This window comes from Papaver somniferum, chromosome 11, assembly GCF_003573695.1.
Source record: "Papaver somniferum cultivar HN1 chromosome 11, ASM357369v1, whole genome shotgun sequence".
Classification (NCBI taxonomy): domain Eukaryota; kingdom Viridiplantae; phylum Streptophyta; class Magnoliopsida; order Ranunculales; family Papaveraceae; genus Papaver; species Papaver somniferum.
Window position 1 is genome coordinate 136,426,579 of NC_039368.1, and position 19,051 is coordinate 136,445,629.

The 19,051-nt window shown below is 35.7% G+C and overlaps 1 long non-coding RNA gene across 4 annotated transcripts; it reads right to left on the reverse strand.

The window, feature by feature from the left end:
* Nucleotides 1-3,959: 3,959 nt before the first annotated feature.
* Nucleotides 3,960-10,818, reverse strand: LOC113321666. 4 transcript variants are annotated; one of them, XR_003346825.1, is made up of 5 exons: nucleotides 8,694-10,818; nucleotides 5,819-5,904; nucleotides 5,549-5,620; nucleotides 5,085-5,229; nucleotides 3,960-4,267 (listed from the first exon to the last, which is right to left on the reverse strand). It is a non-coding gene; the product is annotated as an uncharacterized LOC113321666 (long non-coding RNA). The 4 variants fall into 4 exon arrangements; XR_003346826.1 differs by having other exon boundaries at nucleotides 5,085-5,244; XR_003346824.1 differs by having other exon boundaries at nucleotides 5,549-5,649.
* Between the last annotated feature and the right edge of the window lie 8,233 nt (nucleotides 10,819-19,051).

The window sequence follows — 19,051 nt, forward strand, 5'->3', positions numbered from 1 at the left end:
GTTTCATTAAGAAAATAAAGTGAAAAACTAAGTGTTACAACCATGCCACAACCATAGAAAAATAAAGAAAATTTTTTGAACCATATTTTTAAGAAATCAAATTAGCCAGCCTTCACCAATCTACAAAACACAAATAGCATATTCTTTTTAAAAATACAAAGAATAATTTCATTATACGCATTGTATAAAGGGAAAAATTGAAAAATACCGAGAATAATTTTCATTACACTCATTGTATAAAGGGATCAATCGAAAACAAATACATATCCAAAAATGATACACCAAAAATTTACTCTTCCGTCATAGGCTTGATTTTAATTTTAGCGATCGAATAAGCCAACCTTCATCAACCTGCAAAACATAAATAACATTAGAGTTACAATGTGTAAAAATCCCAAAGAACAAAGAACTTTAAAATAATTTTCTAACATCCATAACAAATTTATTTTCGATTGAGACATTTAACCAATTAGGGCTAACTCTTTTGATTAGACCAGAAATAAATATCCTCCTCTATTTATGACCGAAATTAGGGCTAACTCTGATTTTTTCACTTAATTTTACTCCTCTATTTACTCCCCTAATTATCCTCCCACGATCATGAGAAATACTTTCCCATAAATGAGATAAAAACGTCCATACTATAAAGTCTACGTGCAAAGAAGCGGCTGCAGTCCCACAAACATTTTCAACTTATTTTCTTGGTAAATTTTTTAACTTAAGAGTACCAACATGTCAAACATGATTAGCTACAGTCCCATAAAATCCGTTGCCCAAAACGTCTTCGCTTCCTTTTCAAAAATGCAAGATTGCGACGAAAACAAACCTGTAGTACTCAAGTTTCGTGTTGTAAGAAAATGGGAAGAGGTCGATTTTATGGCGACCAACGAAGTCACTAATTTGAGTCTAAATAGTATCGTGAGGAATATAAAAAACTATTATTTTAAGTCTAAAGAATATCGTGAGGAATTATTAATCTATTCTTTAAGCGTAACTGAATTTATAATTATTTGAATTAAGATTTTCATGTGTACAAGTTCTCATGGGTCGAATTAAGCCTCATACTGTGGTAATTATTAAAATAATTATAACCAAAAATTATTATGTCTCATGCCGTGTCGTTACGGCACGAGTTATTTCTAGTATAAACTAAAACTACAAATCTATCATTATGACTAAAACGTTTAAAAAGCTTGGGAAGTTTAATATATATATAAGTACTTAACCAATCATATTTTTATCCTGAGTTGCCATGATTTTATTACCAACAAGGATTTGGTTGATTCGGGTTTGTGGGTGAATTGGGGCAATGTTACGTGAATTCTGGATTTGCGGGTTTGTGCCATGATTTTATTACCAACAAGAAGTGTTTGTTCATGACATATCGGGTTTTGTTTTTCGGTTATGTTGTGACCAAGGACGGAATCAAAGTAGATGAGTCCAAGGTTGAAGATGTTAAAAATTGGATTAAACCTACTACTTTTCACAAAGTAAAAAGTTTCCATGGATTTGCTTCTTTTTACCGAAGTTTTAGTCCCAACTTCAGAATCATTACGGCCCCAATCACTGAATGCATGAAAGGAGGAAAGTTATCATGGTCTGACAAAGATGATGAAGCCTTTAAAAGTTGTCAAACCAAAGATGATTACTACACCGCTGTTAGTGCTACCCGATTTCAGCAAGCCGTTTGAATTACATCGTGACGCGTCGAACGTGGTGATTAGAGATGTTTTGAGTCAAGAAGGATGACCAGTAGCTTATTTAAGTGAGAAGTTGAATAATGCTACGCTCAACTATAGTATTTATGATGTGGAGTTTTATGCAATAGTTCAGGCTTTGAAGCATTGGCGTAACTATTTTATTCATAACGAGTTTGTAATGTTTTCTAATCATGATTTTTTAAAGTACATTAATAGTCAAGAAAAGCTTTCTTTTCACTTTTGTGTTGAAACACAAGGCTGGATCGCAAAATCAAGTTTCCGATGCATTAAGTCGCAGGAGTCTGTTGCTCAATACTATGAGAACTGAGGTATTGGATTTCGATTCATATTATGATTTTATACAAACTGACCCGTAATTCGCAGAGAATGTGACTGTTCTCAATACATGAGAAAGAAGTGAATACCATGCATATGCATGATGGTTTTCTCTTGAAGGGAAATCAGTTATGTATTGCAAATTCTAGTTCCAGGGTCAAGATTCCCAAAAAGTTACATGATGAAGGACATATGGGCAGAGACAAGACTTTTCAACTTATTTCGAAGTCGTATTGCTGGACTACCATGAGGCGTGAGGTTGGAAGATTTGTGGATAGATGTCGAGTCTGTCAAGTATCGGAAGGAAAAATGTCTAATACAGGTTTTTATATGCTATTGAAAGTTCCAATTCAACCTTGGACCAAATTGAGCATGGATTTCTTGTTGGGTTTGCCACGTACTGAGAGGGGAAATGATTCAGTATTTGTAGTTGTTGACTGTTTTTCAATTATAGCGCATTTCATATCTTGCAAGAAGACTACTAATGCACTGAAGGTAGATGAATTGTTTTTTCGTGTGATATATCGTCTGCATGGATTTCCTTGTTCAATTGTTAGTGACCGGGACACAAGATTCCTTAGTTATTTCTGGAAGACTTTACGGAAGTTAGATAATACAAGACTTATCTTCAGTAACGCATATCATCCTCAAAGTGATGGACGAAAAGAAGTTGTGAATCGTTCATTGGGTGATATACTGCGATGTCTGGTCGGAGAAATACTGAAGAGTTTGGATCAGAAACTTTCTCAAGCTGAGTTTGCATTTAATCGCTCAGTAAATCGTAGTCTAGGTATGAGGCCTTGCGAGGTTGTTTATGGCTACAACCCACGAGCGCTAGTATATTTAACACTTATTCCTGATTTGAAGAGAGTTGATGCTAGAGCTGAATAACATATCCAACAATTGCAACAGGTTCACAAGTTGGCTCAAGAACAGTTAATTTAGATTAATGAGAAAGATAAACAGGGGGGAGATATGAAGTGCAGAGATGTGAATTTTGAAGTAGGAGATTTTGTGTGGGAAATATTAACAAATGATCGTTTCTCTGTGGGGGACTATAACAAGCTGAAGGAACGGAAGATTGGTCCAGTGGAAATTATAGCTAAGATTAATCCAAATGCTTATAAGTTGAAGCTGCGCAATATCTGTACTTCTGATGTTTTTAATGTCAAACATTTTGTGTTGTATCATGGAGATAATTTAGATGACGATGATCATCAAAATTTGATGGTGAATTTCTCTCAACCCCTGGAGAATGACGCTGATGAGCAAATTATAGCACGCGCGCTAGATTATTTGGAAGTTAAGGACCCGAGTGTCGTAATTTAGCTCAAGAGGAGTTCATTTTGATGAAAAAAATCACCAAGATCAGGAAAAGTCGATCTATAGATTCACATGGTCACCAGAATTTAGCCAAATTCCATCGTTTAAGGCCTCAAAAGGCCGTTTTTAGGAAAGTTTTTATTTTCTTGATAACTTCTTCGTTAGGAGTCTGTTTGGGTTGTAATTTGTGGCATATAGTTTTATTTAGCAAGTACTTTCATTATTTTAGATAACCTAAAATTTTCCAAAAATAGCAAACTAGGGTTTGAGTCGATTTTGGATTGTTTTCATCATTTCTTCTCACACAAGTTGGGGGGTTTTCCCAAATCTATGTAAGAATCATCTAGTTGGTCCGACCGACCGGAAGGCCGGGAGTCCCTCCTATGGCCATTTTTTTTTCAAAACTAACACAAATTTTCAATTGGGAAAAATATCGTTTAATCCAAAAGTTAGTCCAAAAGCACAGTTTAGTCCAGCACGACTCAACTAGGTACAAATTAGTCCAAAATATGGAAAAGTACACTAATAACCCTTATCATTTACAATTTAGTCTAAATATTTACAGTTTAGTCCACAGTGACTTATGATGATGTCAGCAATTTTAATTAACAAAAAAAAAAATTAAAAAACAATTTATCTTTTGAACCGTTTGTCCAAAATTCGCAAACTTTATATATTCGGAAAGTTCTTTCCGAGAACTACAAAAAGAGTACCCCTATGACTATATAATTCCCATGTTTTAAAATTTTTAAGTTACACTAATGTATAACTATGCACACATCTGCAAAAATCCAACATCCTTTGTAGTCAACAGCCACTCTAGTCTACACAGGCTGATAAAACTATCAACCACGCCAAGCTCTAGTTGATTAATAGCCGGATTTTTAGAGGTTGGTTTAGCAGTTAACCTGTATCAAGGACAAAACAATAAAACATAAGAATTCGCAGCTTGAAAAAGAAGTGATTAACCTTGCATCAACAATGGTATACAATAATGGGCACATCTATAGAAAAACTACAAAATCCAACATCCATGCCCATAAAAAATGTCGTATATCCAGAAGACGGGACAACGGTATACAACTATGTACACATCTACAAAAACATAGAAAATCCAACATCCATACACATTACAACATGTAAGTATATCAATGAGACAGGACAATGGTGTACGACTATGTAGACATCTAGAAAAACATAGAAAATACAATATTCATAGACATAAAAACAGGTTGTATATCAATGAGACGGGACAATGGTGTACAACTATGTAAACATCTACAAAAACCAACTAAGAAATACCCATAAAACAGGTCGTACATCAATGAGACATGGTAATGGTATACAACTTCGTACACATATACAAAAACCTAAACAATAAAGTACACCTTGTTGTGTCCCAACATCCTAAATTAACATTTGGGCATTCAAATACTAGTATCATGTGCAATTTCTTCCAATTCAAATGGGATTAAATGTGACACTGTGTAATATAATCAGGGAGTGTACTAGATAACAAAAACAAATGTGATATTGTGTAATCTAATCAGGGAGTATATTAGAATGTGCACATAGTGCTGCAACATTTCTTTCCTACTTATAAGTTTTGTAATAAGCTGCTACTTCTGATATCATTAACTTGATTACATAATTACAATTATTTATCACTCTTTTGATAAATAACCAAAATATTTCCATATAGTGAAAGATAAAAAAAAAACTAACCTTTCTTAACCAAAAGTGTCCCAAATCTGAGGTTTGCTTATTTTAACTTCAATTTTCAAACTCTTAGTAGCCCATGTAACAACTTGGTTTCGAGATTGAACTTAATCCTAGTCAAATCGAAAGAGTTAATTCGACATACCTACACCTGAAATACAAATAACTATTCAAAGAACGTTAAGATTATCTTCCTCACTGCAGAACTCCCAGGAAAACAGATTATACCAAATTTTAGTTACCGAATTAACAATCAACATGTGTACAATTATATGCACATTAACGATCAACATGAGTACAAGTACGTGCACATTAATGATCAACATGAGTACGATTATGTGCACATTAACGATTAACAGGTGTACAATTATGCACACATTAAGAATCTCCATAACCAAATATGTGTCATTTTCTCACATGTGCACAAGTACATACAAAAAAAAAAGAAAAAAAAAGAAAAATTCACTTACATCAATGATTTTCCATGTCGCCTGTTGCACATCTTGAGTAATGCCTGCAGCTTTCTCTTTACCAATCCCTAGCTGCAATAATTGTCGCCCAGATTAAAATCCTGAACATCACATTTGGAAACAAAATCATGTATGGTTTCAGTCCTAAATGATTCAACCGGATAGACAGAAATCAACAAACCTTTAAACAAACATCATCAGATGCCCCCAATATGAAATGACACCATATTCAGCTGAATTTAGTATACAAACAAGTAAAACAGAGTTTACCTCATAAAGATGAGGTGAAGAATCCATTCATTTCCATGTAAACTCTTAGCAAATCAATTCTTGGGTAGGAGGTTGCCAGCACATCGCTTCACCAAAATTCAAAAAAATGAAATCATATGACTTTCCTACATAATCAATAGGTGTATAATTTTGTACACATTGTCGATAAAAAGGTGTACAATTATGTACACATAAGCAATCAAAACGTATATAACTATGCGCACATTAAATGAAAGAACACTTTAGGTGTTACAGTTGATATTAGCGACAATCTGAGTCTGACTAAGTTGACCCTAAGATAAAATTCAGTAACTAGATATCTATTAAATACCTAAAATTAAGAATTTATGCTATTACAATTGGTAACATGGGCTACAATGCTAGTGGCGCACTTTAATTCTATTGAGAACGAATTGTAATGCCAACACTGTGATAAAGTAATGGTACTACTCATGCCTAAATTACAATTCATACCGTAAGGTTAAACATCCATTGTGTCCCTTCAACACTATCCAACGCATATCCAGCGATAGTGCTATCAATCAAAAGTTGTTTCAGAGCGAAATCGATAAGACCACATCATATAACCGGTGTACAAGCATATACACCTCGTATACCAAACACAAAAATAGGTGCACATACAACTGGTGTACAAGAAAATACACCGGATAAGTAGCTACCACACAGCAACTAGGAAAATACACAATAGGCGTATTCAAGTAACCAACTAAGAATTGCAAAGTTGGCAAGTTAAAACATGACAAAAACTAGATAAATTATATCTTAATAATCTAATAATATCCACACAACAACTTTGATATCACCAAAGAATTGATTATTGTAGGAAATTTCTTCTTAACCTTACTTGATTAGTTTTAGAGTTGCACATGTCGCATGAATGGACTGAGGAACGCAAACGCAGGGTTCAGGATCGTGTGTGGTCCGTTGGGGAAGCATACAATACTAATGCTTTACCAGCAATTTGAACCGATAACACAACACAATCGAGCCATTTTCTTCTTTGAGCTTTTCAACTAAAACCACATCAAAAACATTGTTCAAAATAACAAGACTACTTCAGACCCTAACATAAAGTCTTACAACTCTTGTTTGTCATTCTTTGACAGTCTTCAACTTCTAAATCACATACATCTTCAAACACTACCACTACTCCTTGGCAACAGTTCACTCTACTGTCACCGATTGATATGTAAATAGTTGGTACTCCTTGGATACAGTTCACTTGTAATTTATGTCACGTGTGTACAACAATGTACACTAATATTATAGGTGTACCAATACGTACACATTAAGAATTATGTTTTACAGAAGTTTTACCTGTAATTTATGCCAAATTATTTCCCGTCTTCGCTTCTAACAACAAATACCTGACCAACGTATACTCCTCCATTAGCTCGAGCCAAGGTTAACCCAAAAAAATCAGCAATATACAACAATTGTTCCCTCATTGCGTTTCCTTCAAAACTAGTTCCAATTATTGTAAGAAAGATCAGTAATTCCATAGCAAACCAGCAACCTAAAACTACCTCCTTCACTGCTTTCTCGGCAAGAACTCACCATATTTCCTAAACATATTTGCATCCAACTCTTTCGTTCTTACCAATTGCCGAAACCCGTGACAATCTATCCAATACAGCCATCGGAATAATGAAAAATATCCACACAAACAATTGCAAAAACTTCTTTTGACTGATTTTCAGCTAAAGAATGCAATCCAAATCCTACACAAATTCGAACCCAGTCATACCAAATGCTCAAGCTACAACGTTCTTTGTTCTTCTCAGCCAAAACCACTTCATATAAAATCACTATATTACAGATGCACTAATATGTGCACTTGTATTACAGGTTCACCTATATGTACACTTGTATTACAAGATATAGAAGGATGGTAACTTGACTGCCAATAGAACGTGTCAAGTTAAATCGGAAATTCTGCAAGCCATGCACCGCTAGATAAGAATCCTTCGTTGCATTTCTAATATTACATAGTATCATTGCAAAAAAAAAAAAAGAAATTAACTCCTCTTGGTTTGTATATGTCTTGTACAATCCTAAAATCTCTTTTGTCCACTAACTGTGGCTTAGATATTTAAGGGTACTAAATTAAGGAATTTCTAAATTAATTAATCAAACAAGAGAAGTTCACAGACATATTTCAGATGTTCTACCTCTACCTCCTTACCCATACTTTGCTTTAATAACTTTTACATGACAATAACTTTACAAAGAAAATATAAAAATATAATATAGATGATCATTTTTTTCACTTTCTTATTAATTAATCTTAAAACTTTAGAATCAGTGGAAACACTCAACAGAGTTAATTCATTACACTTTTAAAAACATAGATGGAACTAGGTCAATCTAGGTACCACATTTCTACAGTAACTCATCAACTATTAATTGACTAGGACTTTCATCAAAACCATCTACATGCATTCAACTGCAGAATGCGGTATAAGGTATGTGACTATTTCTTTGTCCCACCAAAAATATGTTTTTCTTTCCTTTTCTTGATTGTTTTTTGTTGGATCATCAACTTCAGTCACATTTTATATACTTACATTTTACTTTGTGCATGAATGTACAAAAAGAAGCTTATTCTGTCATTGTTTTCATTTCATTTGAATTATTCTGGATTGTCCTCATTCTTATTTCCATAAGCATGGAGAATATTTTAAGAAACGATTCATGGCGCTTTTTGTTTGTGTTCTAGTTCTTGGGTTTCTCGTGTGGAATGAACCTTATCATACCAATGCAATAAACCTTCTCATGGAAAATGACAGTAATGCACAATGGATCAACATAGCATAAATATACTGAAACTATGTTAGGACAAGGTGGTACTTACTTCATGTTGCTCAGATGTCAAATATGACATACCCATTCAAGCATCAACAAATTCCTTTAGCTTTCTTTGAAATATTTTCTCAACCAATTGTTATGCACTAATTTGGATCCCTTTTTTTAGCTTTCTTGACCGGCATCAGTATGCCTTGAATGTGAAACTTGACAATTGTGTAATACCAATTAGTAGAAGCAAATACGTAATTAGTATAGTAACAATCAATATTCATCATCAGTAGGTAGAAATAACATCTAACTAATACCAATTAGCAGATGCATAAGTAAAATTGACTAACAAAAATTTGGAGATGAATTTGAATTTTACAAGTGAAAATGATCTGGAATTTAAATAAAATGAAGATGAACTGAGATCGAAGTTGATTGATGGAGTCAGTAAATCAATTTAATTAATGAATAAAAGGTTTCTCACAATGTTTCCATTGACCGATTGTAGAAGACAGATTTGAAGGATTCGAAAAATGTAAATTGGAATTAAAAATTGACAAGAGATTATACCAATGTTGTAGTATCAACAGAATTGGATCTGAGAAGAACAAACTTGTTGTGATTTGATGGAGAACCGTGAACCATTTATCGTTTGTAATCAAATATGAATATGAACCAAACCAAAAAAATCCAAATCTTAGACGAATACCATGAGCACAATTGAGAATATTATAAAATTCATCGAAGAAACACCAATTATTATCACCAAAAGAAGAATGATGTGATGACGAAAAAACGAAAAATGAAACCCTACTTGCTACCAAAGACCATATCAAAGTCATGAACTTGATTTTAACTGCGAAGAACTCGAGATATGGTTGATTTCAACTGGAGTACAGAAATATTTTGAATATTTGAGCTAAAAGGAGATGAACAACTTATCCCTAGATCTTCTGATCTTTCTTTCAAAGATTTGCTAGCAGAGAAACGCAAGAATGAAAATAACTTTTACATAAAAGAGCATTTTGGCTATCAAAAAAATGCGGTTTTGGACTGAATCGTTAAAAAAGGATTAACTCGTTTTAAAAATGTGATATTTGAATCTCCGTGTAACAGGCTTGAGGAGGCTGGACTAAGACGTCCAAAGCCCAGCTAATTTGGAATTAAATGTTAATTTCTACTTTTCAATTTCATAAAAGAATTGGATTTCTCCCGTCCAAAAATTTTCTCCCTTTTCCAGTTAAATGACTAAATAACCCCTCCGTCCTTTCTTTCGCCCGCACATTGATTTCGCAAATATCCGGGGTGCTTTCTCTTTATTCGATTAATTCCTTCTCCAACCAGCACCACCAACCCCTCCACCAACACCACCGCCAAAATCAAATTATACCCTTATCAACCAGTCGTTCAACATCAGCACAACCGGAGCTCCACCAACAAATTCATACACCATTATTTATTTCTTCACCACCACCGTAACAACCACCATAAAAGCCTAAATCTGAGTTTACAAAGAGAAACATCATCATGTCAACCGTAAGCACCACCACCAATCGTAATACGTCATACAAAATTGCAACATTCATTCCTTAATCAACTATCATTCCACTTAGGCCAGCACCGCCGCCACCACAACCACCATCACCGCCGCCGCCAGTACACCACCAGGACCACCGCGCATCACCATCACCGTCACCATCGTCGCATGCATTAAAAAGAACATCACCACCATTCATTGGACACATCCGTTAAAGAAGATGATTACCATCAGCCCCACTCCGCTGCCAGCTCCACCACCCAGCTCCACCAACACCGCCACCACTACCTTCAACACAACAGTCTGCAGCAGCAGAGAAATGGGTAGGGAAGATGAACGATTCGAATACGGATTTCACCGGTCCGACCCAGTCATTACCAAATCAGCCATTCTCATAAGACCTTCAAGATGAGAATTATATCTGATTCAACAACAAAAAAAAAAGACAACCATTCAGATCAACACAAAACAAATCGTTTAATCTTTGTTTAATATCACAATTCCTGCAATTAAATCATTTATAGTCTTAATTAACCCAAGATTAAACTCAACAGTTGTTTCATCATCGTCAACACAAAATGATAATGTAAACAGTGGTAGATAGCTTTTTTGATGAAAAAATGAGAGGTCAAATGTGAAGTGAGGAAACAACAAGAGAAAGTAGGTTCAGATTTGTTTTGAGAGGTAGGAAAACAGGGAGCAAAAGAGGCAGAGAGAATAGGTTTATCCTTATTTCCACCTGTGTCTCATGCATTCGTCTATATAAAACGTGGAAGTTGGACATCAAAATTGATGTACGAATGGAACAGGACATGTGAGGTCATGTAGTAATAATTAACATACTCCCATTTTATTGATCATTTTGTAGCCATTGACGTGCATGAATAAAGTTAGTAATAAACAATCTCATGACGCGGGATATCCATTGCGCCGTCGCCATAAAAATTATGTGCCAGTATGACACGCGGCATCACTTAGTGCAATCCCATTGTAGCGATTTCTGTGTTTTTCCGTCGGCCCTCCCCATTTGTCATTGTTTAAGACAATTGAATTTGATTAATATAGTTAATTTATTGAACTGATTCAAATTTAATTATGATTTTTATTTATAGTCGAAAAATCGAGGTCTAAATAATTATTTTTGTTCATAATCCTTATTTCCAATACTAATTCGAGGTCTGAACAAACTATTTTTTTTTTCTCTTTCAATATATCCTTTGCACTAGTAAGTCACAAATTGTCTTCAGAGAACCTGCCACTTGAAAAAAAAATCATTTGGTTTCTTCCTCTTCAAATATATTCCATATAATACATGCACCCATTTTCAGTGTATTTTTATCTGAAGATTGTACCCATTCAGGGATGAAGCATTTTGGATTCAAATGGCATGTTGAGCGCAATTATAGACTTGTTGTAGATTTTCCTCGCCATGGGACATTTAATAGGAGACGGGTTATAGTTTCTTCATCCTGCTTGCAAAAAGTGCAGTGTATATCACAAACTATTATTCAATCTGTTTATACTTTGGGGAAGTTGACTTCAATGAAATTGTTTAATACTTTTCTTTGGTGATACTATGGATCTTAGGTATAATATCATTGTTGATCTAAGATTTTCTCCAGGGAGACTCATGAATAGACGAGGAAGAGGGACTTTCCTCTCTTAACATCTTCTTTATCTTAAAAGAGATAGAGTTGTATCGAAAAGGAAAAAAGAAATACAAGAAGAGCAGGCGCCTAAGTGCATACAAGAGGTAAAGCGGAAGCAAACCCAAGTACAGAGAAAATGCAACAACTAGGCCAGACACCTAGACGTTCCAAAAGCTAACAAGAAACCAAGAAGGGCCTTCTATCTTGTTTTCTTAGCAGGAGTTCTCTTACCTCAACCAGGATTTTCATTGCAAGAGACCGCATGCAATTCCGTTTAATGTGTTCGCAATATCTACAGGGTTGCCTCTAAGAAGCACATAAAAGAGTAGAAACTGGAAAGTTGCATAAACTTGTTCAACTGTTTTTGTTCATTCAAGGGTCTCCCACCATGGGTCCTCCCTAATGTCAAAGGCGAACTCAAAGCCCATGGACGGCCCGCCCATTTTTTGGTTCAGTATGCGTATATATAAAGGAAAGAGAAGGGATCGCATATGTAGCCTGTAGGGCATAATTTCCAGTTTCTTTTCCCCTAAATTTGTGATAGGAATCTGAGCGGTGAGAATGACGATCGAATAAGAAAGAGTGAAATTGAATGAATTAAGAATTTCAGATGCAATCACAACCGAAGAAAAAGAATGGATCAATCATAGTTGTTGTTCCAACCAGAATCGAAGAAGCATGAAGGAAATGTTGCTGTGCTAAATGCTATCGCTCATACAAACTAGTAACCCATGTTGCTTTAGAAAGGAGAGTCACCCTGAAAGTAAATAAGATAATTTGATCTTGGAATACTGTTCATTTTGAAAAAAGAAAATCCTTGATAATTTTAGCATGATGTTGTTTGATAATCTATCCTAGTACTCCCTCGGTCCTAGTTTAGATACCTAAAATGGATTTTGCACAAAGACTAAGAAATATAGAGAGAATAATTTTTTTCCCATAATTACTCTAGGCTGGTAATATTTAAGGTACCTAGTTTTTAGTTGTAGAGAAAAATCTTAACTCAAAAGAATCTATATTATAAAAAGAAGTGGTCTGTGTGTAGCCTTACAAATCCGACCATCGATTTCGCCATCCAACGACTCGGATCGATTCATTATATGTTCTATATAGATGTCCGTCCGATCCCATTTTTAACATATAATTTTGGACGGCGCGGATTATGCCCGGTCCAACCAAAATTCCCTAATTTTACTTTGACCAATTTTTAGGTTTCATGAACCGCACCCTAACCTTACCGTGACCAATTAAATTCGTGGTCTACTCGATTTGATTAGCCAGGATGCATGCATACACATTTGAGAACCCATTACTAAATTTTGTAATGGGCTAGACAGCTATTACTAAATATCTATGTACATGGGCTCCACAGCTCTCCCAAATTTTGTATGGACGCATGCATAGGGGTGAGCATTTGATTCATAATCCGTGGATTTAACCGGGACCAACCGTTCATTTGCAGATGGGTGTCCGGACCGTTCGTTAATGTTGGATGCGGATGGAATTTTTGAAATCCAACGGATAAAGGATCGGGCCCGGATGCAACCTTGAAAATCCGTTGGACATCCATATCCGTTAAATTAAGGACATTTATATAGTTCTAGAAAATGTTATGGATCATTTAGGAATTTTTAAGATGTTTGCTTGGGGTGACGTACATCGCATTTTTATATTTGCATACATATATAAGATATATAGGTTTTATAAGGAGTCATATGTGTTAGCTTTATTTTCTTTACTATAAATTTTAACTAAAACAAATCCATTGGATTATCCGCATTCAATCCGTCCATCCGTGCATCCATTGGATGCAAATCCGTTGGATATGGATTGGATGCGGATGCCAAATTTGAAATCCGTAATGCAATGGATTGGATGCGGATGAGGTGAAAACCGGTCCATACCGGCCCATGCTCACCCCAACATGCATACAGAGTTGTTAGACCTGCTTGCTAAAAGAACATCTACTTATCAAGTCAATAACATCATTCCTCGTGTCGGTATTGGTGCATGCGGAGGACGACACGTTAATCATATTTAATATTAGTAAAGGAGATTCAATAAGCTAAGGTTCACGACAAACTTAGAGTATTACTACCCCATTACGGCATTATCCTGTGCTAGATTTAATTAGCTGATTTACCTCAGTTATATTTTTCGTATAAGATATGTATTAGAATTCTATTTACATAATGGTTTCTAAATTAACTACGTTTAGAATATAGGAAACACGAAAAGAAAAAAAAAAGGAAAAAAATATAAATTTTAGGAAGTTAGGAATATAGGAAATCAGTAAATCAAATCTTAATTAGGGGATTACATTTGATTCTTGATTTTCTAATCCACGGTCCCGGCTGCTATGGCCCGACTGACTAAACACGACCCGATCATTACATGTTGACTAAATTTTAATGCGGGGACTATATTTGACTCTACATTTTCTAATCCACGACCGGGGTCGTAGGTCCCGACTGTTATGACCCGACTGATCAAACACGAAACGATCATTACATGCTGACTAAAATTTTATGTGAGGATATTGACCGGCCGGCCGAACAATAAACAAAACTCGAAAAAGGTTGATCCCCGGTCTAGACCGGGATGATACCTAGTAAAGGGTATATAAAGAGGAGTATTTAATATTGTGTATAGAAAATAGAACTACAAAATTCTCCATACAATTACCTGATTCCAACATAGGGATAGATTTGGATAAAAAGTGGAAACATATAAAATCTAGCAAGTAATTTAGAACAAAAAAAAAATCCCAACTTAGACATCTAAAGTAGGACGGAGGTAGTATTCTTTAACTACTTTCGAGATAGATATCAATGACATATATTTAGTTAATCAGTACTAAGAGATCATTCAGATGTTGCCACATGTCACATGATCTTCCAAAAATCATCATTCTATATGCACGGATTTCGTCTTCTTTTTTTTTCGTCTTCTTTTTTACCTTTACCAGAATCACTTATCTGGGCCAATTCCATGGCAATTAGAAAATTTGAAGTTCTTGCAAAGTTTTCTTGCATGGGGTAATTCGATTTCAGGAACTCTACCGGCTTCAATGGGGAACTGCACTGAACTTAGTAGTCTTAATCTTTCGAGGAACAAGCTGACGGGATCAATCCCTGAAGAGCTTTTCAGATTGAAAAAGTTAAGTCAGCTTTTGTTGGGAATATATGTTACAGTCCCTGGATTACTTTGTAAATCCTTCATTTTTTTTTTTGTCAAATACCATATGGGAACTCCTACACCCTATAATAGCTAGCATGAATGGAACCAGGCTTGCAATTATAGTTCACAATTGTTCCTTCCTGAAACATTGCCCCTTTCTTGGCTAAGGCAAGGCACTGAAATTGACCTCCCTAAAGGTGTGAAAATAAGTAATCTAATCGCAAATAACACAAGCAGCCAACCACTAGATGGTACAGTCCATGGCACACACTTACTAAACCAAGGCATGCAAGGCACTTCGCGAAGTCTGACTAAATTTAAACCCTCTTGCAACCAAACTTTGCAACCCATTCAAGGCCAAGTACAAATACATCTGTCATATAATTAGTGGTGATACACCCCAAAATCATGAGCACCAGGGACCCTACAATCTGCAGCTCTCACTATATTACCAGCACCTGCTAAGCAAGGATTTTCTCTTTGCTGCACCATCAGAGCACAAAAATATTTGGCCATCATCAGACAGATGCCAGGAGCATGCAATAGGAACTGGATGCTTAACTCTTCTATGCGCTGCCTAGAAAAGAATAAGGAGAATTTTCATGTTATCCTTCATTCGCATATAGTTTTCATGAATAATCAAGTGAATCTTCATCTTCGGAACATGTTAACCCTTCCATTGTGATTAATCACAGAATTTCTTATTAGTCAGATTTGCCACCCACCAGCCACAGATCCTTAATCATTCTACTACGACCTTTAGCTGATTTGTACGGGTCCAAACTCGATCGATCTTTGGCGGAACCGAGTGCCAAATAGAATGGCTCTTGTTCTGTGGCAATGCAAAAAATGGGGGCTCATGACTTTCAACATTATCAATCATAACAAAACTGCAGCTTGCATCTATTTGGTGAATGTATTTACTGATATTTTCTTGCATCCGAGACCCAAGTGAATCAGCCACCGTATGAGGACTTCCTTCAAGCGATATTTACTACATGTAGTTATTGAATATCTAGCAACCACATCAAAAGAATCCAAGACAAGAACAGCATTCACCGTCAAAATTGAAGAACAAGTACCAGTCAATTACAAGTATACAGCTAACAAGGTAAATACAATATTGTATCTAGCTAAGTTGCTTCTGCCTTAGAGATTTCAACAAGCGTCCCTTAGATATTTTGGCACTACATTTTGCCCCTTTTCTTGAGGCGAAGAGCAATCCTTAAGAAAATCATCTGAATCTTGTGTCTGCCCCGTTGTGTCTCGGGTCTTGGCTTAGTGTCTCTCTGTACATTTTCCAAATCGACTGCTAGTTGTGTAGATACCAAAATACGAACCGCCACGTGGATGAAGGGAAGACACGAGAATCCTGCCGAAAGATCTTGTACCATGTCCCGAAAATCTTCGTTTGTGACTTGTCAAATCAAGTCAGAGTCACCATTATTGACTAATTGACGAAGTAAAAGCAATCTGCGAGATAATATCTCACGACGAAGTAACCCACTAAGAGAATATGAATTACGAAGGATCAGTGGAGTACCCTACAAGATACCAACCACGAAGTATAGATGGGCGAAATAAGCTAACTTGGCTAAAAAGATAATCTGCGAAGTAAGTAAATTATCGGGCAAGAAAGGAGACAACTGTCCCGACAAATCCATGTGAAGGTAGCGAAAAAAGGAGAAAAACATTATGGAAAAGGGTCGGGGTGAAGTATAAAGCACCTCCGCGAGAACGTGACGAAGTAAAATGAGATGTGCCCCATTAGGGTTAGCTGACCTATAAATAGAGGTCCTTGGGCAATGAATAGGGGATGGGATTTTGGAGAGAAGGGAGATCGCTTAACTTAGAGATTGAGACTAGGGTTTCCTTGTATTCAAGAACTTGTATTTGTTTCTTTGATTAATTCATCAATAAAGATTTTCTAGTTTATACTATTTAGCATGTCCTAGATCTTGGTTACTTTCTTTTTGGGTGTACTACTGGATTTCCAGCAGTTACAAGTTGAATTTTTTTAATTGCAGCAGCTTGGGCTTTTTGTTGGGCTACGAACTGTCTGAATCTGGGCATTTGGCGCATGCCTTCGGACTAGGCGTGCTTTACTATCTCCAGTACTGATCTTCTTGTACTTCCGGATCTATATGTTTCAAGTGAAAACTATGGTGAAACCCATTTTCCCGTTTATTTCCACTACCAAACCCACGCCCTGAAAAACGCAGGCGCGCACCCGTTTTTTATAAAAAAAATTTCCTAGAACCCAAAATTAATAAAATTATGTTCTGGCCTATTTTTTCTTTTCTTCACTCGCCATCTATCTTCTTCTTCAATTTCTTCTCATCCTCCTAGCTCCCAACTATGAAAGTAATATAGATCGACAGTACAAGATTTTTTTTTTCTTTTTTGGATTCTATAATTATGATTCGGGAAACTACGGTTTGTGAAAAATTTGGCTAGGTTTGAAGTGTGATTGATCATTAATGAGAATAAAACTTGTTAGGGTTTTTGTTTCTTTCTCGTAATAGTGGTGAATTAGCTCCAGAGGCGGAAGAAGAAGAAGGAATAGAAAATTAGGGAAAACCTAATTTAAGGTCCAAAAACTCAATAATCGTTCGTAATCTATCTCTGTTTCACTTTGTTTTCATTCCCTGCTGATTGAATCATGCCAGAAATTACCCATTGTTGTTTTTTTTCCAGCTCATTTGTTTTTTACTTTGAGATGGTGAACTAGTTAGGTAACCGGGGCATGCCTTCGGTCAATAATTTAAGTTCTCTTTGTGGTTTATAATATGTTGCTGTAGCAGGATTTTAGACGAGGGGATTGAAGAAACATTGGAAGAGGCTTTATCCCACAAAGCATTAGAGGCTTGATAAATTGGGTGGTGCTCTCGTAACTATAGAAATTTCATTTTATTTGAATTTATCATATGTTTACTTGATGCTCTAGGTGAATTCATTAAGCTAAACACTACCAGCTCACACAAGTTCAATTTGTCGAAGATATCACAAAATTTCGACGGGAGATCAGGGATTACTTAATGAATTTTTGCCAGTGACTGTTAGCGTAGCTTGTTGTTTAATACTCGATTTAAGGGGTATTTTGGAGAGGCATTGCTCTGCTCATTACTAGCTAAACTTGCTTTCCATAAATTCAGCAGGCAAGCTGGTGATGTACACTTCTTCCATGATTATTAGATAAGCCATCTTAAGAACTATGAATGTTATCATTGGTTGCGGCATCGGCTACTAAGTTTACACTAGCTTAGTTCAAGCTGGGATGAACTAGCTAACGTCGAACGTATTTAGATTTTCATTCTTCTTTGTAAATGAAGTTTATTGTAAGGTATAATATTTAAGGACTTTTTGTTTCAATCCATGAAACTTTTGGTGGAAACAAGGTCGTACCTGTGAGGTGGCTTTGATTGGGTATGTGCTAGTTCAAACTGACTGACCTTTCTATTTTTTTGTTTCTTCGGCTTGTTTTTGTTGTTTCTTCGTTCCACTAATATCAAATCCAAGTAATACCTACAAGGTTGCAGGGAAGTAAAAGGAAATGCAGCTAAAAGGATGCTGCAGTGGCAAGACAAAGGAGATGGAAGTGCAAATGGGTTTGGTGTGCGTGTGACGTGCATTTAAAAGAAAATGGAGTTGTGAATAGTGATGTATAATAGGTTATGCATCTACAAAATTTGTTGCATAACTTGTTATGCATTCTCGAAATTGGTTGCATAACACGTTATGCAGTTGCTATTTTTTGCATAACTTGTTATGCAGTTCAGAAAACGGTTGCATAACACGTTATGCAGCTACTTTTTTGTTAGTATTGAAACCAACAAAAAATAAGGCTGCATGACTTGTCATGCACCTACAACAATATCTACATAACATGTTATGCAGTCGTGAAAATAGATGCATAACCTGTTACGCATCCGAAAATATGACTGCATAATACATTATGCATCGAGAAAATTGTTGCACAATCTTTTATGCATCGATAAAATAGATGCATAACCTGATATGCATCCGTAAATATGGATGCATACTGCATTA